Source organism: Vulpes vulpes, chromosome 1 (genome assembly GCF_048418805.1).
Source record: "Vulpes vulpes isolate BD-2025 chromosome 1, VulVul3, whole genome shotgun sequence".
Lineage (NCBI taxonomy): Eukaryota > Metazoa > Chordata > Mammalia > Carnivora > Canidae > Vulpes > Vulpes vulpes.
In genome coordinates, this window is record NC_132780.1 from 30020858 (window position 1) to 30046817 (window position 25960).

Genomic DNA, 25960 nt, shown 5'->3' on the forward strand with positions numbered 1-25960 from the left:
CCCAACAGCCAGAAACAGCAGCAGACATGCATGTTGTATATGTCTCCTCCACTCATGCTTACACTGCATTGTTCCATCAGATTTCACTTACATAACAAGTTCAAAGATAAATGTTTTATGGTTCAAAGAACTAAATGTGCGACCTAAAGCATAAAACTAGAAGAAAACATTGGCAGAAGTCTCTTTGACATTGGCCTTAGAAGTATATTTATAGATCTGTCTCTGTAGGCAAGGGAAACAAAATCTAAGGTAAATTATTTGTACTTCACCAAAATTAAAAGCTTTTGCACAGTAAAGGAAACCATCAACAAAATGACGAGACAAACTAATGTATGGGAGAAGATATTTGCAAACGATATATCCAGTAAGGGATTAATATTAATATCTAAAATATGTGAAGGACTTACATAACTCAATACCAAAGAAACAATTAAAAAGTGGGCAGAGGAACTAAATAGACATTTATCCATCCATCCAGATGGCCAACAGACACATGAAAAGATGCTCAGCTTCACTAATGCTAGGGAAATGGAAGTCAAAATCACAGTGGAGCTATCTCCTTACCCCTGTTAGAATGGCTAGTATCAAAAAGACAAGAAATAATATGTGTTGACAAGGATCTGGAGAAAAAGGACATTGTACATTGTACATTGTTGGTGAAAATGTAACTTGGTGCATCCACTGTGGAAAACAGTATGGAGGTTCCTCAAAAAATTAAGAAGTACTATCAATCTAGGAATTCTACTACTGGATTTTTACCCAAAGAAAATGAAAACACTAATTCAAAAAGACACATGCACTCCTATGTTTATTGCAGCATTATTTACAGTAGTCAAGATATGGAAGCAACCCAAGTGTACATCTATAGTTGAATGTATACAGAAGATGTGGTATGTGTGTGTGTATACACACACACACACAGACAAACATAATGGAATATTACTCATAGAAAAGAATGACATCTTTCCATCATGGACCTAGAGGATATTATGCCAAGTGAAAAAAGTCAGAGAAAGACAAATACCATATGACTTCACTTACATGTGCAATGTAAAAAGCAAAATAAGCGAAAAAGGCAGAAATAGATCCATAAATATAGAAAATAAAATGATGGTTTCTTTAGGGGAGGAGATGAGAAGATGGCCAAAATGGGTGAAGTGAGGTGGGGAGTATAGGCTTCCAGTTTGGGAAGGAGTAAATCGTGGAGACAGAAGGTACAGCATAGGGGGTATAGTCAGTGGTATTGTAATAGTATTGCATGGTGATGAATGGTAGCTACACTTGTAAGTATAGTATTAAGGTATATAATTGTCAAATCACCACCTGAAGCTGATGTAATATTATGTGTCACCTGCACTTCAATAACAAAAAAGAAGCTTACAAAAAAATTTCAAGGTGGCAACAGCAGAGTATTAAACCAAGCCCAGGCCCTGTGGAGCATAGGCCCTCTGCAGCTGCATAGGTGCTATACTCAAGAAACTTGGGTTTATGAATTCTTTCTAGATTAATTCTTTCTATCTTGGTGGCTGACACTCCAGCCACCCTTCATAGCATAAGCAGGGCAGGTTGAATGGAAGTTCTGTAACTACATGTTCAAAATAACAGGGATCTTGCAGAAGAGGGTGGGGAACAGGCCCCAGCACCAGACCTACCCATGGACGCTGGGCAAAATAGGGACTGAAACAGACCAGGTGCAGATATGTTTGATCTTTTTTTTAAACTTTAAAAAAAATTGAGTTCATTTAGCCAACATATAAGTACATAGTTGCAGATGTAGCATTTATCGTTTGTGTATAACACCCAGTGCTCACATCACGTTCCCTCCTTCGTGCCCATCACCCAGTTACCCCATTCCCCACTCTGCGTCTCCTTCAGCAGATATGATTTTAAAACAGGTGCAGACAGGCAGAGTTGAGCATCCAGAGAAACACAGGTCAGTTCCTTCCATATTTATTGTGCAAGATACTGAAGGAGTCAGAGGCGGCCTGTACCTTCAGAGCAGAGGGTCAGGTCTTCAGGGAGACTTGAGTCAGGCAACAGATTTGAACTTCATTTTGGGAATGGGGAACCACTGAAAAGCATTAAGAGAGGTAACATGGGGTTATTTCTGTTTTTATAAAGATGACTTTGGCCACAGGGTCTTAGTGGGCATGGCAGAGATACAGCAAGGGCGGGGTCCTTTGGAAGGCTGTAACAATAGTCCAATGCAGAGTGGATCCTGATGAGAGGTCAGCAAGAAGGGCCGCATCCCAGGGGTGGCGGGCTGTCCCAACTGCAAGTCTGGGCAGGGAAAAGCATCCCAGGACTGCTCTCACTTTGTGGACTGGACTCCAGCCTTTGGATGCGGGAGTGTCTAGAGCAAACAGGCCACAGACGGCCTCAAAGGAAAGAATTAGCTGATGGAGGGAGGAGAGCCCAGGGCTTTGGGCTGAAGTGATGTTCAGTAGAAGTGGGTTGCAGCTGGGAGGACGGTCTGTGAGAGGGATTCATGATCACTTCCAGACCATGCACTCAGGCTACTTAAATGGCTTCTCTCCCAATCCATCAGGATTTGTCTTGGGCACACACTGAGTCAGCAGGTGGAAATATTGTATTTCTTCTAATAAGGAACGGAAGAGATGCCAAGCCTGGGAACCAGGCCCGACCAGTTTATGTATGCATCTTTCTAAGAACCAAACAAATTTTATTTTTTCTTATCATAGAAATTAGAATTTTAGACAATACAGATGAATGAAATGAAAAGTCAATGCAAAGAATAATTTCGCCTGTCCTGGGTCACTATTACCATTTGGGGACATGTACTTTCAGTAATTTATCTTTGCAGTTTCTCCCCTTAATTTACAAAAATGTGTGTCTTTTATGCTGAATATACTTTGGAGGACTTAAATATTTTACCTGTTGGAGTTTCACTTATTTGTTACTCCTATATATTCATATGTGTTTATATTAAGTCCCCTTCTCTGGAAGCAGGACCAGGTCTACTGTTTATTTTTCATTTCCCCACAGCATTCTAATTCTTTCTCCAGAGTCTTGGTGAAATAAGAAGTCTTATTGACTTGAGATTAATTACCTTAGGGAATGTACATGGGGGATATGGTTGATCTCTATTTCTTAGTTGATAGAAAGCGCAATAAAGTCCTATATAAGCAACTAAAAATCTAACGAGAACCACAGAAGCACACGACCCTGGAATGGTGATGGTGATGAGATGGTAAGCCATGGCTTAACCGGAAGGGTTGGAAGAGCAGGACTGCTCATCATGGAAAAGTCTAAGGAAGTAATGCTGCTTACTTGTCTGAAGACTTGTGGAAAAGACACTTTTTACTGCTAAAGAAGCCCATGAGAATACTAACTTTTGAATAACCACTCTGTGCTATGGCTTTGTATTTTACTTCCTATGTCTAATTTTTTTCATACTCTCTCCATTTGTCTTCTGTAACGACATGGTTCCCTTTTAGTTGATGTTTGCTTTTTGGCCATGAACATAGTTCTTTATTAGATAAACTCTCTTTAGATCTACTTCATGTTGCCAACTTGTCAATCCCAATCTTTTGGGACTTGGATTTGTTCAGTGAGCATCTAAGCCAACTCTTCTAGTTATATGCACACTTGGTCAGCATACCATTTTATTATCCTCTATGTATAGATGAGATATAAGAACCTTAAGAAGGATTACTAGCCAAGTCCTTTTAGCTAAGGTGTATCAGAGCCTGGACTATGTCTGGGTCTTTTGATTCTCAGGCCAGTGCTGTTTTTCATGGCACCATACCCTCTCAAGACAATTTTTTCAATTTTTCTCTCTCTTTTTTTTTATTTTTATTTTTTTTCTCTCTCTTTTTTAAACAAATTATTTATTTATTTGAGAGAGAGAGTACACAAGCAGGGTGAACAGCAGGCAGAGGGAGAGGGAGAAGCAGACTCACTACTGAGCAGGGTAGGGCTCAATGTAGGGCTCGATCCCAGGACCCTAGGATCATGACCTGAGCCAAAGGCAAACATTTAACTGACTGAGCCACCCAGGCTCCCTCAAGACAATTTTGAATTTATGGTAGAACTTATGGTTAGAAGCCTTAGACACAATGTAAAAGAAAGATTTTAGCTTTGAGTAATGCTTACAGAAGGAAATTGCAGCCAGTTCTTCTAGTGACTCTAGAGTTGGTGTTGTTGCTCTCATTTTATGGAGGAGAGGCCCAGGAAGGTTATTTTTAAGATCAGAGAGTAAACTGGGTTCTGTGTATATCAGTTGTTACAGAGCACAGTTAGGTTTGATAGATGTCTTTTCTTCCTGTGATTCTTAAAGCATCTTTGGGAATACTTCTTTAGAAGACCTAGAAGAGTAGCTGAACAACCCATCAGGAGTTGTTGACAAGGGAGGACCTCAAGGTCTGCTTCATGATACTAGAGAAATGTACAAAAACTCGAAGTTGAAAGCTAATGTTCTTTCTGTTCTCTGCCTTGTGATGCACTGTTGCCTTCTGGTTGGGAAAGCTCACTAGGCAGGGCTTCTCGGGATGACTTAGTTATTTTCTTTGGAGATACTGAGAACATCAAAAGAAATCCCTTTTAAAATGGAAGAACAAAAGCACTCACCAAAAAGAAATACCACCTAAAACCTGATAGAAATGATTTAAGGATTATTCATTATTTGATAATAGTCATGCTGTATGATGCTGCATTGACATGAATAAACGAGAATTGACTGTGGTTGACTTTGGGCTGCTTAAGAGGAAGCATCACGTGGTAGAAAGTTCATTAACTTTGGAATTACACTTGGGTGTGACTTCTGGATTTGACACATTCTCCCTTGTAGCAATGGCCAAGCCACATAAACCTCTCTGAATTTTACTTTCCTCACTGTAAATTTAAGATAACAATACTTTCCTGGGTATATTAATATGTCACTTCTCTTTTCTCTTTTGGAATTTACTGCTTCAAACATATTCTCAATAAATATCTATAGTCTCTGCATTGGATGTGGGGAGTAAGGGTGTGAACAATAGGCACAGAATCTACCCTCATAGAGAACATCTTTTAATGGGGAAGAAAGATATTAAATAAGCAGTTACAATTGAGTGTAATGGGTGCCTAGGTAAGGAAACTCAGGGTGCAAAGTTCAGACTGAACAGAGAGAGTCTAGGAGCTTAAGAAAGGCCTCCAGGAGGAGGTGATATTTAAGTTAAATATGAACAGATGGAGAAGATTTAGCCAGACGAGATGGGATGAAGGTGGAGAAGGGAAGTCACAGTTATTCCTAGTAGTGATCATACTGAAGGGAGAGAGTTCAAAAAATGTTAAGTGAGGGGGAGAGTGAGATTTGAGGTGGGCAGGAGATAGATCTTTAGGGGTTTATAAGCCATGGGTCATGATTTTGGAAGTTAATTTTAAGGGCAAAGGGGAATCATTGGAGACCTTTGAGTTTGTAATTTGCAATGTAATTTTTGTCAGCAAAATTAGAGGGCTGTAAGTATTAGCTCTTTGGAAGGGGGTAAAGGCAACTACTCAAATAGGCTGATAAGATTGCTCCAGAAAGTGCCTTCATCCTTTGTTCATGGAATTCAGGGATGTCTTTCTGCTGGAAAAGTGGCAGGACTTAGCCATTGTACTCCACCGCAAGAGGGAGCTAGTGATCTTCCATGGTCGTGTAATTTTCTGTTGGCTCATTGTCTAATGACAACATGGTAGCACTGGCAGTTGGTTCAACAGTTGGCCATTTTCCAGACACAGGGCCGTTATGGCAGTTGGTGGTTGGTAAATTCAGTCCCTGCTCTCTGTGCTCAACCATATGTCCAAACCCTACTGGCAGTCCTACTGCTGGAGCCTCCAGCCAGCTCAGAACAAAGACTTAGTCTGAAAAGGCCTCTCCCTGTCACCATCGCAATCACTTGAGCATTTATGCTCAAAACAGCTCTCTGACAGGAAAACGTTTGTGTTCCTCCGGAATGTGAAGGAAGGTTCATGGTTTTTAAAATTCATGAATTGCGTGGAATGGAACGTTCCTTCTCCAAGTACAGGAAAGAAACAGAGGGGCTGTGTCTTCATGACACCCAAACTATGGTTCATCTCAGGCAGGAAAAATCTAGTCAAACCAATTATTTGGCATGGTATAGACCCTTTCCCTCCCATCCCAAGAAAAGGTTGTATATTTTTTTCACTTTTTAGCTTGTTGCATTGGATTCACTTGAGAGTATTCAGGTTTAGGCAACCAGTTGAAGAAATTCAGTATTTCTTTTTTTCTATTTTAAATTATTTGAAGATAATTATTTGGGCTGGGTATAAGATCAGAATAATCCAACTAAAAAATTCAAGTGGTTTATTTTCTTTGTTTGGCTAAATACAAGATAAGGATAGGATTGAGCCTTGGGAAATTGTGAAGTTTATTTTTAACTATGCTTATCATCCTGTGTTCTCACTGGCCCCTTTGACCTATTTCTTCATGTCTTCTGGTGCTCAGGACTCTTAGACCTAAGATCAGGCTTCAGTTCCCCACCAGAGCATTTCCTAGGACCTCTCCTGCCTGCTCTGCCAGTTTTCTCTCCTACACTTTTGAATGAAACCTTAGAGCTTCTGAGTTTGAAACAAAGAAATTTGATTACATTGGCTTACTATGAGATTGTAATAGACTCTAATGTGTGAATGTAGGAGCACCCAGCACTTTCCAGCTCCTTGACTCTGGTGGAGGGTGTTGGGTGTTGCATCCTAGATGAAAATTTTGATAGCCCAAATTTTGATAGCCCATACGTGGTGGTGGCATTTTAGATATTAAAAAAAAAGAAGAAGAAGCACAAAGTAATTTCTCCCCTATATTCTGGAAAAGAGATCCTTTAGCAGTTGGTGGAGTGGGGTGAGCTGGAGCAGGACTTCTCAGCACGGCGAGTGGGTTGATCGTCTACATTCAATGCCGTTGTTGGAGTCTCAGCTTCTGTCCTTCCACGTGAACATGTCAGGGTGAAGAGATGCATCCTAGATTTTCATTACGTGTGATTTGATCTATCTTATCCGCATATGGGCTTCTGCACATGCTTAAGCCATCTCTTAACTGCCTTCCCTGCCTCATACATGACACTTCACAGCATGCCAGTGGAAACCAGAACTACTGTTTAATGGTCGTGTCTGAGAGAGACCTGCACAGAGAGTCTTCCAATGAGGGAAGTTCCTCTTTTATAAAGAAATCATCTAGCAAGGACAGGGACCTTTTTTGTAAGCTAAGAATCTCTCATTTCTTTTCATTCCAAAACTTTATAGTTTTCATATTTTAAAAGCAATACATGATAACATAAAGATATAAAATATATACAGGGTATAATAGAAAATGTAAAGAAGAAAATAGAACATCCCATTTTTAGAGAATAATCAGTGTTAAATTATTAGCATTTTGGAACATTTGGAACTTTTCAGATATTTTTCAATGCATACACAGATATTTTTCAAGCAGAAATGAATGAAGTTGTATTATGGTTACTATTTTGTAACCTGATTTTATTCACTTAATTACATATTTTGAGCATGTTTATACCATCATTTTCATTGGAAGCACACAATCCTTTTGCCTGAACGTACCATCATTAACTTAAGCAATATAACCACTCTCCTATGAATGGAACTTTACACTTAAAAATGACAAATATTGCACCTGAAGTTTACCCTTTTTGAGGAAGAAATTTGCTAATCTTAACTAAAAATACTGTGCTTCTCAGTTTCATTGAGACTTTCAGAATTCACTTCAGAGAGAGAACAAAGGCCGCCAAGGTTTGGAGAGGGATTGACTCCTATTTGGTTCTAGTTCTTCAGTAAACTCAAGGGTATCTTCAGATCAAATGAGAATAATCAAGTGTTTTCATGCTCACAAAGAGAGCCCTGAGAATTCTATATGGTTTTCAGCCAAGGTTCAATCTGGGAGGCAGATTTTATGACTTGACCATGTATTTTGTGTCAATTATATATGTTTTCAGTATTTAATATGCAAGTATCTATAGGAATTCTGTCGAGCCAGGGTTACTAAAGGGGAATTTAAGGAAAGGTTTGAGGACAATGGAAACCTCTTGTAATACTGGACTGGGAGTCTTGCTCTACTTCTTTGTACCTGCTAACACTGTTGGAGCCTTTTATGCAGAATTGCCACAGGCTGTTGTTACCCAGTTTATTCACTTCACCAGCCAGCCATCACGCTCTTGTGAGATTATTTTAGTTGGTACAGAGGGTTGATCAATGCCAGTAGCATGTTTGTATGTTTGTATTCTTAGAGCAGAAGAATTAAGTGAACTTCCTATTGATAGAGTCAAGATACAGATGAAAAACCAGGATACTTGGAAATGTTGCTGAGTACCTATTTGTCGAGGATGTGATAGAGGTGGAAAGAATCTAGGCTGGATTGACAGTGTTGCAGAAGCTTACTACTAAGGTCCTTTCCAGTATTAACAGCTTACACAGCTCACAGCTAGGAAACAGCCATTGGACAGGACTGCTTGCTACTGCAGTATGTGGAACTTCTGCTCCAGAATTTGTATTTGACTTCTCTGCTCCCTAAATATGCTTGGGGAAGTTAAATCACTTTATTATTTATTTTATTATTACTTTTTATAAAAAGAATAGCTCCATAATTTATTTTCCAAAGTTGTCACTATTTTTTTTTTGTTTTCAGTTGCAAATTTTACCTCATTCTCTTTTTAAGCGTGTATGTGTGTGAGGGGGGCATTTGATCACAGGTTAATAAGTAGGTAAGTCTGTGGTTGGGTGGAAGCAGGTTAATTTTGATCATTTGTACTCTAAAGTTCTCTAGTTAGTTGGTGCTTAAAGCAGTCACGTTGTTCAAGACCACCTTTGGTTTATTGGTTCTTCTATTCCTGGTGGTTTTCTAGATCAAGGCTGGGTCCACCTGTCTCCTCTCTTCGCTCCTCTACTTTCCTTTTTCTTCTGCCATCTCTCTGCAGTACAGTAGTTCTCCTTTGCTACCCTCTTCTCTTCCCTCCTTTCTTCCTTTGACTCCTTGATAGGAGTCTCTGATCCAGTTTCTCAACAATAGATATTTTTTAGGTTTTCCCATCATTTTCCAGCATAATAGCTCAGTTTTCTGACAAGCTCTTTAGGTTCCACAGAATTTACTCTTTTTGTTTAGTGAAGTGATGTATGAAGAGCTGGACCCCTGGTTTTTTTGTGCTTTTGTGCCCATCCACCTCTTTGCTTGAGCATTACCTGAGGGCCTAACAAATGCTTTTCATCACAAGAATAACATTCAGACTTTGCCCCTGTGAAGTAAGATCCTTTTCCCATTGGAGTCCTTGAAGGTGCCAAACATATGACCATGAGCAATTTTAAGGGAAATTCATCATAAAGTGCCTTTTGGAGTGTTGTTTGAAAAATAAGCTGTTGCTATAGGATTTTAATAAAACTGGCCCCATGCCGAGATGGAAAGCGTGTGGTCATCAACTACAAAGGGAGCTTCAGCTGAGAGGGCTCATTTTGGGATGAAAATTGTCTTCCTGTTTTCTTACTACATCAATGAAACAGCAATTTCTTTTATAATTTCCAGTTGTGCACAAGCCAGTCAGCAGAAAAATGAGAGTTTGCTTTCCTTCCTAGCTGAGAGAATATTCTCTTTAAAAGAATGAAAGATAAAAAGGAGGAAAGAAAAAAGGAAAAAATTCATGGCAAAAAGACATTTTAAAAAATCCTTCACAGGTTTCAGGGAAAAGAGATGGGTTTACTATACAACGAGTTGTCTTAGATCTTGTCTTAGCACTTGCCTCTCCAGGCACATCAGGTTATTAGGAGAGATTGATGAGTGCTTTTTAGGGATTCAGTGTAAGTAAATGTATCCTCCTTCACTGACCATTCGTCTCTGGCTTATTACTGTTTTACCAGCTACAAAGAGAATATCAGTGGATTATTGGAATTTCACCTAGATTTTTCTCATCAAACTGCCCACACATTTTATTCCTGTTGGATGGAGAGGAGGGAGGTAATATTCCTAATTTATAAAAACAAAAACTTGAAAGATTATGTGGTCTTCCCTTGACCGTCAGGGTAAAGAGTTTCAAATTAGGCTGTAGATTTTCTACTAATACTTAATCAAATTGAGGGTTTTAAGGTATAATAAAAATCATCATGTTACTCTTAGGTCAGGAAATGTGGTTAGGAGCCTTTACTGACTTTGATGTGTCTTCCCATTATGTGTTTGCAAGATCAAATCAGGACTGCTTTCAGAGTGGCTTGGAGTGAATGCGGTGATCTGGAAGCTAGAGCTTCCACCAAGGATCCATGCCAGGATTGATCTTGGCCCCTTAGGTGAGTCATCTAGCAAGGAATGGTTCACACACTGCAGCACTACAAATCTCAATCTCCTTGCATATAGACCTTTGCTGCACTCTACATAGAAGAGAAAGGGTCCAACCATCAGATTGTTTTTTAATAAGAAATATTGTCTTAGATTGGGCTCCCTAGGAAAGGGAACATCATCTTTAAGGGAGTGAGGGAAGCTGAATTGTGCAGAAGAAGAAGTTGAACTGCCATGCAGTTGAAGAGAGATTTTAGCCAACCCCTGGGATTGTCAGAGGATCCTTTCTGGGGACAGGAGGGCCAGGCAGTGACATCTACTAGTCATTACATAAAGGTTAACCATGGGGAGAGAGGGGTATCACCTTGGGTGAAGCAGCTCCCTTCTTTAGAGGCCTGTTCCTGAAGAGGGACAGCTGGGGGCTGTCAGTGGTCACCATGGCCAGCAGCATCATTCTCAGGAATGAGGGTTTTGTTTTGTTTTCAGTTCTAAAACAGGGCCAATGATAACAACTTCGTGGGGTTAAAATAAAGAATGAATGAGATAATCCTTGTGAAAGGTCAGAATTGACATGGTAAATGCCAAGCGCTTCATGCATGTTACTTAAATGTTAGCAATTTAATATTACTAGTAATATTTGCAGTAGCATTCTTAGCCATTAGCCACATTTTGTGAGCATGTTACTTAAATGTTAGCAATTTAATATTACTAGTAATATTTGCAATAGCATTCTTAGCCATTAGCCACATTTCTGTGAGCTATTGTGTATTTTCAGGGTGCAGATGCACATGGACTTGGGGAGAATGACAGTGTCTCTGAGATGAATCATGTTTTGCTTATAACATCCAAATGTGCTCAGTCATGTGCTCTTTCCTTGTTACTCCTCTTCACTTACGGAAGACACATTGAGACACAGGACCCTGTGATGTCACACTGTTTAAAAGCTGTGGGTGGAGGGGTGGGTTAGGCAGTCCTACGCTTAGGTGATGTCTCCAGTGTTTTGAAGCTTGCTGCCTCTTTAGGAGCAAGGCTCCTATTCATGTAAGGCAAATGAGTAAGTGTGAGTAAGTTGGCAGAATGACTTTGTCAGGAAATGGAGGAATATCTTAGATGGGCTTTAATTTTTGTAATTTAAGTTTTTGCCAATTCTGGTATTCTTTTAAAATTATATATGTACGGGGATCCCTGGGTGATGCAGCGGTTTGGCGCCTGCCTTTGGCCCAGGGCGCGATCCTGGAGACCTGGGATCGAATCCCACGTTGGGCTCCCGGTGCATGGAGCCTGCTTCTCCCTCTGCCTGTGTCTCTGCCTCTTTCTCTCTCTCTCTGTGACTATCATAAATAAATAAAAATAAAAAAAAATTATTAAAATTATATATGTACGTATTTATTTTTCCAACATTTGTCTCCTCATGGAAAAAATAATAACACATCCATTGGTGCTCGCTTTTACTTAACATCAAGATTAATTATTTTTCAAGGTAAATATTGACTGAGGTGGAGACCAGGGCAGCCTGCACTTTTTATTTAGCTTGATGATTCTTGATGTAAACTTCAGCAGAAATCAATGTCTGCTTATTGTACTCCCACGGGCCAAAGCAAGCAACTCTACCTTTTAAAATAAATTTTAGTCCCAAAATTGAATGGATATCTGGGTCTTGGCATCTTCTGGGTAGTGTGTACTCCTAAGTTCTTTATGCAAAGTGTTAAATAAACCATTTATTGAGTCTATCATGTCTGTCACTGGTTAGAAGCTATTACTCTTCTGCAGATGGGAGGGAATCATTATAAGGTGACAAAAGGTGAGCAGTAGCTACTCAAAGGAGTCAGCCAGAAAGATTGTAGGGCTAAATCTCAGTACAATAGAAATAAAAATCAGGAATCTGTCCTGATCTATGCTGTAAAGGAAGACAAGTAGCTGTTTCTGATTGCCTTAGGCTAGTGGTTCCAAAAGCAGTTCAGGTGAATCTGCAAGGTCAAAGCAAGAAGGAAAATAGAAGCTCTGATGAGTCACATGCCAGTTCCAGCCACTCCACCAGTGGATCTAGCAGGAGGTTGTGAAGAAGCAGGTGTGTGGGGAGATTCATATGTGTGTGTCTGTGGGTGTGCACAGCTGTGGGCATTCCTGGACATTTGGGGTTTGGTAGATATTGGAACAATAGCTACAATAGCACCTGATTTGGTGAGGAGGAGCCAACTATCAACCCCTAGAGGGCAGTAACTAGGATGACGGTCCAGAATGAGGAGGTCTCCTGTCTCCTCTCTAAGCTGCTGTAGTCTTACCAGATGGAAATATCAAGGTTTGGACTAATGGCAGGTTTAAGGACTTAGGCACCCAGCCATCTTTAAAACTGCAACCAGCCTGGGATTCAGAACCCTAGCTGTCCCCTGAATTGCAGCTGTCCTGGAGGGGTTTGGAACAGTGAGGGAGAGGCGATAGCAGCAGAGGGAGCTCACATTGAGTTCTGTAAGGTGACTCTGGTTGTTAATGAGATTTTACATGTTATAGGGACCTTTTACACACCTTTCTCATCTGCTCTGAATAGAGGCCTTACTGTATAGGTTTGTTTATGTGAATGCCAGCCAGATGTCACCCAGCCACAGATGTATACATGCGCATATCATGTGCACATATACACACACCCATGCCCTCCCTCTGAGAGCATTTCTAGAGTGTTCACGTGTATGATAATACATTATGGCCACATGAATGTTCTGCAGAGACTGCAACATTTTTTATCTCAGTAGGTAGATTGTAAGAACTCTGAAGGCAAAGGTTTTTGTCTTTTGGTCACTAATATATCCTCAGCACCTAGAAAAGTGCTGGCACATAGTAGGTGCCTCAAAAATATTTACTGAATTAAATTCACAACAGCAATTCACCACCACCAACACGTGTGCTAACAAAGTGGAGAATTTCTGTGGACAGTGAGCCCTTCACCTTGGGGACGTACTTAGCACACTGCTCAGTACATAACCCTGATTTTTATTATTTTTAAAAAATATTTATTAGAAAGAGAGAGTGAGAGCAAGAGAGCACAGAGGGAGAAGCAGACTCACTGCTGAGCAAGAAGCCTGATGTGGGGCTCAATTGCAGGACCCTGGGATCATGATCTGAGCCTCAGGCAGACGGTTAACCAACTGTGCCACTTGGGTGCCCCCAGAATCCTGAATTACTGAGTGAATGGATGGACTTTTGTATTAGTCTAGATTTTCTAAAATTACAAAAGCAATATTTGCCCATGGTAAACACATACACTAAAAAAGGGTATACAACTAAATGTGGAACTCCTTGTCACTATGACTTTCCAGCAGCAACTAGTATTAATAGTTTATATTAATCCAGAAATTTTCTTTGTGTGTATGTGAGGACATAAATGTATATGCACACACGTAGGAACATACTCTATGTTGTTCTGCCCTTGGTTTTCTTGACTTAGACATTGGTCCTTATCAGATCATATAGATGGACCTCACTTTTTTTTAACAAAGGCATAATATCCATACTCTCCTATCATATAGATGTAGCATAACTTATTTGATCATCCTGCAATGGTAGAAAATTTCATTGTTTTGAGTTACTTGCCATTTAAAAAACGTAGTAGTGAATGTCTTTTTTTCATGCTTCAGGGGAGACATTGACATAGCCTCACTGATAATGGTACCTCTGAATCTGACAATGTACAGCATGGTGCCCCTGATCCTTACACTTAGTTCTTTGCATACATGTCCAAGTATTTCTGTAGGATAAATTCCTAGGAGGACAAGTGCTGGATCGAAGGCTGTGCTTAATGTAAATTTTGATATCCCGTTCCCAATATGTTGAATGATGTTAACATGAATCAATTGATGACATACTTGAAGGGGTCTATATTAGAGATCTTCAGAAAAAAATCTATCTATCTATCTATCTATCTATCTATCTATCTATACACACACACACATACATATTTCTGGTTCTGTGTATATATCCATTTATACACACGTATATGTGAATACATGTATATATGTGTGTATGTATATACACAGTATACATGGATGGAGAGATTTATTATAAGGAATTTGCTTACATGATTGTGGATGGTGAAAATTCCCAGTGCTTGTAGTGGTCAAGCTAAAGCCCCAGGAGAGCTGATGCTATATTTGGAGTTTGAGTCCAAAGGCCTGACAACTAGAGAACCAGAGGTATGAGTTCTAGTCCATGTCTGAGTCTGAAGGCAGGAGCTATATGTCCCAGCTTGTAGAAAGTCTGGCAGAGAAAGCAAACTCTCTTACTTTAGCCTTTTGTTCTATTCAGGCCTTCAGCAGGTTGGATGGTGCCTACCCACATTGAGGAGGGCAATCTGCTTTACTCAGTCTAGTAGTTCCAATGGTAATCTCATCCAGAAGCATACAGACATACTCAGAATAATATTTTAATCAAACATCTGAATACCCTGTGGTCCAATCTAGTTGACACACAAAACTAACCAGGATTGTTCCCTAAAGATTAAAAATGAGAAACAAATGCTATTCTATTTCTAAATGCAACTTGAGACTAAAATATGACTTTTATTTCTGTCCAATTTGCATAAGTAAATGCACTAATACTCAATGATTCATATACATTGAATTTTGTTTTTAGATTCTTATTCTTTGGGAACCATTAAGACTTAATGCCAGTGAATATATTCCACCTTTTAAGGCCCTCATTAATATGTTATAACAATGCCAACTGTAGCTACTGGCATAATGCTCTCCCATGAAAGTCCAATTTAACCTTCCTTTTACATATGTAATCTTGAAAACATCAGTGGGCATTTTACATCCAAAGGGCTTTGGGATCAAACCTTTAGAGATTTTCTTACTGATGTTTCTGAGCTTTTAGTTCATCACCAAATTCCAAATTTATCCTTGATGATTTTTATTGCTGTAATAGTCATTCAATTTCACTTATAAATGAAACAAATGGCCTTTGATCATATACTCTTTGCAAAGCCTGATGCACTCTGTTGAATCTGCTGTGTTCCCTTTGTATTATAAAAGCAGTAGCTGCACTAGAGACAGCTTGACCTTACCGTGAGAAATAGCATTTTATCATGAAACTTGGCAGAGCCTTCAATTTCCTCCCGTTTAATATCTGTCAGTCATTCCCATTGTCCAGGAAACATTCTCTCCACTCTCCATGTGAAAGTTGTTATCTCTGGTGGCAGATACAACTTGTCGGGGGCCAGATCATCCTCATCCCAAAGCTCAATCATGTTACATTGCTAGATCCCTGTGGAAAACCAGTCATGTTCTTTAAAGTGTGGCCGGAAAGTTAATGATGCAATAGAAAGACACTAGATTCCTGCCCACTAGTTACTGCCCACTCCCCCTAAATTGTATGCCATTCTTTCTGAGCCTGCTGCTAGGCCCAATGGGCATAAAATAGAGGCTGTAATGAAGGGAAGAGGTCTTGTTTATCATATCAGTGTTGAGCTGGAAGGGATGTTAGGTTTTATCTAATTATAACCCTTCATCATAAAGACAAGAAAACAGGCCCAAAGAGGGGAACTGAGTTGGCCAAGACCACCCAGCTCATTAGTATCAGAGCTGGGACTGGAAAGTATACTTATGTTTTTAAACTAATGTAACTGAGGTGTAATTTGCATGCCATAAAATGCATGGAACTGAAGTACCAGCTCATGCATGGTTTTTTTTTTTTTTTTAATTTGAGAGAGAGAGTGAGGGAGAGAGAGCACAAGCCAGGGGAGAAGCAGAGTGAAAAGCAGACTCCCCCCACTAAGCAGGGAGCTATGGCTCCATCCCAGGACCCTGGGATCACCAGCTGAGCCAAAGGCAGACACTTACCGGCTGAACCACCCAGGCGCCCCCAGCTGATGTGTTTCGACGAATGTATGTATCTATGTAACCATAGCTAACACACCAATCAAGATACAGAACATTTGGGACGCCTGGGTGGCTCAGTGGTTGAGCATCTGCCTTCAGCCCAGGGCGTGATCCTGGAGTCCCGGGGTTTGAGTCCCACATCAGGCTCTCTGCCTGCCTCTCCCTCTGCCTGTCTCTGCCTCTCACTGTGTCTCTTGTAAATAAATAAAATCTTAAAAAAGAATGAAGAAATGCCAATACAGGATCATAAAACATATGGTATATTCAACAGCTTCTTTAAAAAAAAAAGATACAGAACATTTCATTGCCCTTAGGAATTTCCCAATACTCCTTTCTTTAAAAGTAAGTTTTTGATGCCTGATCTAGTATTTTGCTGCCACTGACCCCTTTATCTCCTCATCATCTGAGGAAAAGAGCCCAGGGCTGGAAATAGAGTATATAGGTTCTAATTCTAGTTCTTCCTCAATTAACTCTATGATATTAGGCAAACGGTTTTACTGAGTCAATGTCTCTAGCTCTTTCACTGAGTCAATATCTCTTGTTAGGATAGGGTACACATGGAGGGTCAGATTATAAAGGTGGTAAGGCTTATTTTTGGTTCTTCCTACCCTTCTATTCTGAGAACCTATTTACAGTTCCTGGGCTATAAAGTGTCATTAGTTCTGTCTAGCTCCCACTTGATTCTGTACTTGGTTTTGAGCTAGCCTAGGTACTGTTACAAAGTATCAAGGTATTGATAACTTTGCTCTTGGAAGAACTTGTATTTGATACTTGTAGTGACATCTGTAGTTTATTAGAATCTATACTGTATCAGTCATTAGTATTCTAGGTACATTGCCTAAATAAATGCTGCCTAATGTGAGCCCTGTAAATTCTTGGGTTTTTCCTAAGGCCCATCTAAGACTCAAGGAGGTTAAGTATCTGATCCATGATCTTATGGCCGATAAGTAGCAGAGTTTTTATTGGGACTCAGATCTGCCCAACTCCAAAGTCAGGCCACTTTCCCCTCTGCTCCTTTGCTTCCAAGAACTCTTGGAGATGACAGTGCCTTTGCCCAAAGGAATGACTTTTTAGGTGGAATTTTAGCCTGTCTTGCTGGAGGGAGAATAACATCTGACCAGAGAGATCATGGACAACTTCTGCATCATCCCAGTGCCTGCCAGTGAAATTGTTCTGGTTCCAGGATCACAGTGAGAGAGGCCTGAGAAAACCCTGTGAATGGTGCATTGCTTTGCATGAATGCCACTGACTTAACTGTGTAGGGCAACTCTGTGCATTGGGATTTTGGCTTCAATGAGATGGGGCAGATGGGTTCTCGAGGGCAGGTAGTTATTATAGGCAATATTGGCTATAAAAAGTAAGATTCCAGGCCAGAGTGTCCAGCTATGTGTTAAATACAGCAAAAGGGAAAGGAACCATTACCTACTCATTCAGGAAAGTGACTCTGGCTAGGAACCTCAGGCCCACGAATAGGGTGTGCTCTCATTCTTCCCACAGCATAAAGAGAGGTGTCCTGGTTGAAGGGTATTAACTGAATCTTATTTACAAAGAAAATGCTTAGGAAGTTTGGCATTTCGACTGAGGCTCTTGATTTCATTCATATACGTTTGCTTGTCTTTGTCTGACCTGTGAGTTTAGCAGAATACTCTTTTGGAAAGTGCTCTTAGCCAGTCCGTTTTCCTGAAGTGGCACAGTTGAGACTGTGAGAAATAAAAGACTCAATAGCTATAGGCGCCAAACTAAGGACAGCACATATAATTCAGAACATACTTCTCGTGCAGGGGGTAAGCAGGCCCCAGGAGAAACAACTGAATACTATTCTGCTGTGCTGTTTAGGGGAGGGGTCTAGGTCTGTGTCAGGAACCTCCTAGACTCCATCCTACCCCAAATTAAGATGCGTTTTGGTAACTTCTAGATGTTGGAGAATCTTAGGTGAGGAATCAGAATGTAGTCCCCAGTTTTGCTGGTAACATACACACAGATACTCATGCTGCCCTTGGGCCAATACCCAGAGACAGTTCTGGAAATGCCTTAGTTCTTTCTGAGCCGGGCCGAGTCCAGAGATAAACCCTGGCCCCTGAACTTTGGAATGCTGAGGCTCAGTTAGCTTTGGTGCCAGGAACTCTCACACCTCCTCCTCATCTTTTAAAGAAGGCTGCCTGAGGTCAGAGGCCTGAGACTTCACAAAAGCAGATCAGATAGCAAGTAGTTTCATGTGCATAAAGACAGTGGAGGCTTTGAGGGGTTGCTTGGCTACAGAAGTCTGCACCCAACCTGTGGTTTTACCTGATTGGTGGGGCACAGAAGTCTGGTCACCTTTGCCTCAACAGTATTAACCTTTAATGGCATAGGGATGTCAGAACAGGATGCTTCTCAGAGTTGGAGGAAACAGAGCGGTTGGGGCAAGTTGTGTTTGTTCATTCAGGGATCAAAGATAAAACCAAGTCTTGGTGGCCACCATACTCAGGCTGACATAACTTTCCAAAGAGCTAACTAACCTCCTGATTGAACTGATGAAGCAACAAACCATTAAGGACTGGAGCTCTTGAGGAGTGCAGGGACCCCATATTTCAGCTCGAAGGGTTGTTACTTACACCTGCTAAATGTATAAAAAACAGAACTTGTTTTGTGCATCATGTGATATGTTCACAAAATCTAAGATTCACCCAAAGAGGATTCACTTTTGACCAGTGCTTGAGAACATTAATTTATGGCCACAATTTATTCTTTCGACCATTCCACCTGAATGTTATTTTCCAGAGTCTCTTGGCATGAAGGCACCAAGGTAAGCTGAATGCCCAACACCACACCCAGCCCTTCAGGCCTGCCTTGGGCCTGGTCATCTCCCCTCTGGGTGCCTCTATCCTGATAATTTCCATGTCCATTAAAGCCTGTGAGTGGTCTCCCTACACAGAGACAGCTTAACCCAGGACAGAATTCACTTTAATGGTCATCTATAAGTGGAACAGGCTACTTGGTCACCATCTGTGCTCTTTAGTACTGAGCTTGAGGAAAGGTTCTTGGGTTTACCTAGAATATGCCCCACCATCCCTCAGCCACTCATATTCCCATGCTCTCACAGGCCATAAAGGACTCGTGGTGAATTGTGAACTATTTTTAATTTGGAGATTGGTGACCAAGGGATTTCACACAAAGAGCCCAGTATAAGTTTACTAGTCACAGGCAAACCTCAGGTTTTCCCCTTGTTCCTGAGCCATATCCCTGCATGACCTTGAGAAAATCAGTCAGCCACCCCAAAGAGGGCACTTCTGGGTGTTGCCTGAGCTTTACTGATGTTAGCAAAGCTCAATACAATGGCTGCATTTTTTATTTAAAGGAGGAATAGGGTGAACTGAGACAAGCTTCTTTTATAACTACAAAGATCTCCTGTAGTTGTGAATCTGACTTCATGGACAGGATAGTTCAAACTTACACTGAACACTTAACTTTATGAAAAGGAGGATATTTTACAAAATGGTCTCATTTATTTTTTAATCAAGAACAGCTATTAACCCTATGAGGATTAAATCAAACTTCTTAGATCCAAAACATAACTCAAGTAGAAGCAGTATAATTTTAATTTTTTGTCCAGATTCAGAATCCTGACTTTTTTTTTAAAGAAAACTGTGCATTCATTTTCTCTGAAAATGACAACTCTGTGCTCCAGATTTCTAGCTCTGAGATAAAATTGGATTCTTTGAAGAGGCTCAGAAACTAATTTTAAAAACCTAAGGCTCATCAATAAATGACAGAAGTCCTTTGGCTACCACTTTCTGCTCCCTAGTTCAAGGAACCATAATATTTTGTTCAAAACAAAATCTTTCATTATCCTTTGATGTCCATCATTAGGCAACCCAGATTACATACTTTTTGCTCTTTTCGCCTGTGAAAACTATACTGATTCTGACCAATTAAGTGGAAAGTTCAAAATCTGAATAATAAAGAATTCTCAGAGTTTCTTAGAGAAATGTATTTTTGTGTTTTTAAATGTGTATCTTAATACTTATATTAAGCACTCAAACACTAAACAATATTTTCGGAGATATGTAAGTGATTTCTCCTCACTCCCTTTCCCCCATCTTGATTTATATTTTGTTAGTTTTTACTTTTGAAATTTAAAAAGTACTGAACAGTATGAAGAATAGTAAACAACTTATATACCCACTGTCCAATAGTATTTTATTATGTTTGCTTTTGGTCTTTTTTTAAAAATTAAAATGTAAAACATTTCAGGTAAAATCGAAGTCCTTTTTGTTCCTTATTCTGTTTTGTCCCATTCCAAAGACAGTTGAGTTTAAGGTGCATTCTTAAAATATATTTCAATACTTTTAATGTGCATTCTTACATATCAAAGGACAGTATGTACTAGCATATGTGTGCATTTTAAATGTATACGAGGGACATTTTACCCCATGTCTTTCTTTGAATATATCATATTGCATAGGTTACTTTTCTCAATCAACATTGACTTACCTGTGAAGATCTGTTAGTGAATGAGTCTTATTTATTTATGGTATATGACTTATTTGGAATTACTTGTACCATTTTAGTTTGTTTCTGTTTGCTTTTGTTTTTTGATTTTGTTTGCTTCCCCCCCATCTACCTTCAATGGAGTGGTCAAATTTTCTCTCTTTCCCCTTCTCTCCTACTTTGAAAGTTAACACATTCTATTTCTAGCCCCTTAGTACATACCTTTAACAATATTGTTACACACAACTCATGGTATTGTAAAATAAATATATATTTTTAAAAAGATTATTTATTTATTTATTTATTTATTTATTTATTTATTTATTTATTCATGAGAGACACAGAGAGAGGCAGAGACACAGGCAGAGGGAGAAGCAGGCTCCCCGCGGGGAGCCCAATGTGGGACATGATCCCAGGACCCCAGGATCACGACCCGGGACGAAAGCAGACGCTCAACTGTTGAGCCTCCCATGTGTCCCTTAAAATAAATATTAAAGTTAATTTCTGTTCTTCCAAACAGATGAGAAATTTAGCCTGGTTTTTTTCCTGTTGCAAAGAATGCTCTTTAACCTCCCGTATTGTCTGGAGTTTTAGTTCTACCTTGTTCTTAAAGAATGGTTGTAATTGTTAGTTAGCATATTCTATACCAGTTTTCTTTTTCTTTTCTTACCATTGCTGTCAAATGTCATCTTTCATTTCATTCATCTTTCATCTTTCTGACTTCCTGTTCTTTCTTGCTGGAGTCTATCTTGCATGTTGGGTTTGGGACATATAAAAAATGTACTTATATTACTTTCACTCCTACACGATTACTTATCTGTAGGTAGGATTCTGTTGTGTCAGTTTTCTCCCTTAAACAACTGTGAGGATGGAATTTTTCTCTTTTGGCATCTGTTGCTTCTGCAGCTAGTCTGCAGCCAGGCTGAATGTGGGGGTTTTCAATTTAAGATAATCTGCCTTCTTGGTTTGATTTGCAGATTTTCTTTTAATGTTCTGTAGTTTCGCTATAGTGTGTTTGAAATTGTTCTTATTTATCATGCTCATGACTTTTTACTTATTTAATTCTTTTGATTCGGTAAATTCTTATCAATTGTCTATTGCCTTTATTCCAGATTTCTCCATTACATTTTTCTGGAATTTCAACTAAGAATATACTGAATTGTCTCCTTTCTTTCCTCCATGTCTCTTAGCATCTTGTTCATAATATTTTTTTTTTTTAAGAGAGAAATGAGAGAGAGCAAGAGTGGAGTGGGGAGGGCCAGAGGGAAAGGGGGGAAGAGAGAGAATCTTAAGTGGGACTGTCCTGAGTGCAGAGCCCGACATGGGGCGTGATCTCATGGCCCTGAGATCCTGACCTGATCCGAAACCAAGAGTTGAATGCTTTACTGACTGAGTCACCCATGCACCCCAACATCTTATTCTTAATTTTCTTTATTGCTCCAGGCTATGTTTGCTCTTATTTTTTAAGGTTTCATTTCACTAATCCTGTTTTCAGTTTTTTTTTTTTTTAAATGAGCATATTTTCATTTTTGGATTTTTACTCAGTTTTTTTTTTTTTTTTCAAATCCAGGTTGTTGTTTTATAAGCTCCTATTCTTAGGTTTGGGATTTGTATTTCTTTTCTTTGTGACAAGAATGCTATTTTAAAAATGTTTTCAGATATATTGTTGTCCTATCCTGAAAATCTTTTACCCTGAGCTGTAGTGTGATTGGCACGGCTTCTAGGAAAGAGGTGGGAAACACCCACTATTTTCTAAAAAGATATTAATCAGCTTTTATCATTGGGTTAAATTTTGTTCGATTTCCATAGCAAGAAAGTAAGCTTGAAGTCCAGACTTCCTTTACATCTAGAGAAGTTATTCTAATCAGCTATAAGGTCTAAGTGGTAAGCCAGAATCAGAAAGGAGGAAGTTATGTAGGGAGAGTGAAAGCCCCAAAGCTACCACTTCAAGGCATTGGGTAGAGGTGGGGCCAGCTATGGGACCAGCTAAATAGACATACAGCTTGTACAGCCGCATGGCACCATGCTTAGAAGGGCTCTGTACTTGGTTTAATGTTCCGCTGTTATCATCTTGAAGTTCCTGATAATTTTTGAACAAGGGGCCCTGATTCATTTTGCACTGGGCTCCAAAAATTATGTAGCTGGTCCTGGTACTAAGGGAAGTCCAGAGAGAGAGGAGGAGGAAGTAAAAGAAAAACTGACCTTTATTGACCTAAGGACACTGTGGGTAGACGAGGCAGGAGAGACAGTGAGGGAGACATATGGACTCCACTTCCTCTGTGGCCCAGGAAGAAGATACCATTTGACTTAAGAGGAACACCGGAGGTGGGATCCTTTTGTCTCACACTTTGGAAGGGAAAATCAGTCCTTTACCTCTAAAACTGAGATGATAAAGCCACCTGAAGGAGACTTTAAAGTTTTTTAAATGTTCAGAGATACCACATCGTAGAATTGTGAATTTACTCTCACTGTACTCAGGTGAACAGAGAAAATGTAGTTTAAAGAAATTTTCTATCATTCAAACGTCATGAGTAGTTCCCATCCATATAGAAGTTGGAAGAAAAATCTTAATTTTAAGTTGAATCCAGTAAACATGGTCCAGTGCAATGTGTCCCTTAAAGCTTAATATTTGTCCTTGATTTAAACCTGGCTGGTTGCTCAGATTTCCACCTATTTTCCCTTTGCTGTCCCAGGTGCTGAGTGGGTATCTGAAAGGACGTAGCAAACATGGCTGTGCAGTGGGCCTTGAAGGATGGAAACCACTTCCTGCAGATGGTGAACTGGCAAGACAGGAACCTTGGTTACTGAGATGAAGATGCCGTATCAACCCTGGATGGCCTCCTTCCTCTGAACTTATTCCAGGTGAGGGAAAAATATATTTGTTTGGCTAAATGATGATTATTTTAAATGTTCTCTTATATGCAGACACACTTAACTCCAATCATTACAGCTACTTAGGCTGATTCTAAATTTTTGCTTATGTAAGTTATGCTGCACCTAGCACACTGGTCTAAACATTTCTTCATATTAGTCTGGGAAATATTAGAACATCTTAGAAGTTAAATTACCAATTAAGAGATTCATGAACAGCATTTTATTATTTTGTGAAATATCTTGCCTAACTTGGGAAGGTATTCTTTTTGAGGATCCTCCTGGGTAGTGAACAAATGGGGTGGGAATACCCATCCTGCACGTGTGGGACACTGGCTGGAGATCCAGTGCTGGGAAATGGTTGACATAACATGAGAAATGTGGATGGAAGGCAGGTGTTCCATGTCAAGCTGAAACTCTATCGTTTCCTTTACTAGAATGTCTAGTGAGTCAAGGTCAATATTATAAAAGATAACCTAGTATAATAGTTGTGTGTCATGCCTGTCAGGTAGTTATTCTTAAGACTTTCATTTTAATTAAACTGTAAAGCAGTAGACCCTCCCCACCCCCCAACAAAAAGGAGAGCTACTATGCTAAGTCCATTTCCTTCTGTGATTTTAGTTCACTCTGGATTATTAGGGGATTGATTTTAGTGGATTATGTAAATCAGTAGTTTTCAAAAACAGCAAAAAAGCCTATCAGTAAACTAGATTTTTTAATTTCTCCACATATTCTGATTCAGTTGGGCAGGGGTAAGCCCAGGAACATGCATTTTAACGGATACATAACTTTGAGAAGCACTCATCCAGATACTTTAAAGACGTTTTTTAGCAATTGGATGACTCTTACTGCCTCATTGCTCATCAGTCCTTTCAGAGATGCTGACCAAAGATGCTCATAGAGGTGCAACTGAGATTGGCAATTCTTCCCATCAAGTTGAATGGCATTTTGTGGCTCTGGACTTAAAGTAATGACCACACTAATGAATAATGGAGATGATATTTTAGGAATTATTTAATGTATTTTTTATTCCCCTTAAATCAAGATGCCATATGGCTCCTCATCCTTTTAATCAATGAATCTCAGTGCTTCAGGGGCAAGGCAGTCACTAGCTAGAACACCAAAGTCATCACTGAGCTTTGACTGTCAAATGAAGCTTTTTATGTATTGTGTCCCCAGGGAGAAAGTGCTATTGAAAGTTAGCTCCGTCAAGAGAGAAAAGGAATTTCTGAATTTCTAAAGCTCCTTTTATATATCATTTATTCCTAATCTTACTGGATTTTTAATAGAGAAGGAGATCTGTAAAATCTCTACTTGCCATATTTTCTTGAGATTTTCTTTGCAGTCATGTACATGATTGATTTTTATGTCTTTCATTCAGTGGATGTCAGGTTCTTTAGCAATTAAAACAAGTGAGTTGATTGTACTGTTCAGTCTTTCTGTGTTTATTTCTTGTCTCCTAGATCTCACTGGTTTGAAATATTCTTCTGTTGCTATATTTTGCCTCTTTTAAATTTTTGCAAAATGTACCCCAAAACTTAAAAAACAGAACAAAACAAACCCAGCAGCATAATCTCTTATTCCTCCCTATCCCCAAATTCTTACTCCCTGGAGGCAACCACTCAACTCTGCTTTATCTTCTGCCATCTTCCAGGATTACACATAACTTTGACTTTTAAATTTTAAATACTATCTATTGATATTTTATCTTGGAAAATGAGTTTGAGAAGTGGAGATAAATTGCTCTATGCAGTTTGCCACACTTAAAGTCTTTAAGGAAGGGGAAAATGAGGAACAGTGGCAAGTGATGAGGTAAGTGGGTGCTGGTTCCTCTTCTGCAGGTCAAAGCCCCAGTTGGTGGGGTGAGGGGTAGTGAGTATTAGAATTAATAAGATATACTCAAAAATACTTACTGAGCACCTACTGAGCAAAATGACATCATGAGCTTGCATTATTTTGAGAGAACCAGACAATAAATAATATATAAAATACATGTCCACTGGTAAAAAAAAAAAAAATGTATGGAGCAAAAAAAGTAAGGAGTTAGATGGCATGAAGAGGTGGGCTTGGGGGTGGGTTCATAATTTTGTTTTACTAGAATTATTATAGAAGGCCCTACTGAAAAGGCATTATCTCCATAAATACCTGGAGTGGGTGAGGGAACTGGCTAAGGGTGTTTTAATAAGAGCAGAATGAAGGAAGGGCAGAGGTAGGAGATGAGGTCAGTGAGGTAACAGTGGGACATGGCAGGAAATGGTGAGAGTAGTTTTTTTTTTTTTTTAAGATTTATTTATTTATTTATTTATTTATTTATTTATTTATTTATTTATTCATGAGAGACAGAGAGAGAGAGGCAGAGACATAGGCAGAGGGAGAAGCAGGCTCCTCGCAGGGAGCCTGATGTGGGACTCGATTCCGGATCCTGGGATCAGGGCCTGAGCCAAAGGCAGACGCTCAAGCACTGAGCCACCCAGGCGTC

At 39.6% G+C, this 25960-nt stretch overlaps 1 protein-coding gene across 2 annotated transcripts in view; it reads left to right on the top strand.

Annotated features, from left to right (window-relative positions):
• Positions 1-25960, top strand: part of GLIS3 (GLIS family zinc finger 3) — a 598942-nt gene that overhangs the window by 96175 nt on the left and 476807 nt on the right. For both annotated transcript variants that reach the window (XM_072761706.1, XM_072761710.1), the window contains exon 3: positions 23304-23472. The gene's annotated coding sequence lies outside the window, so the exon portion shown is untranslated. The remainder of the gene's footprint in view (positions 1-23303; positions 23473-25960) is intronic.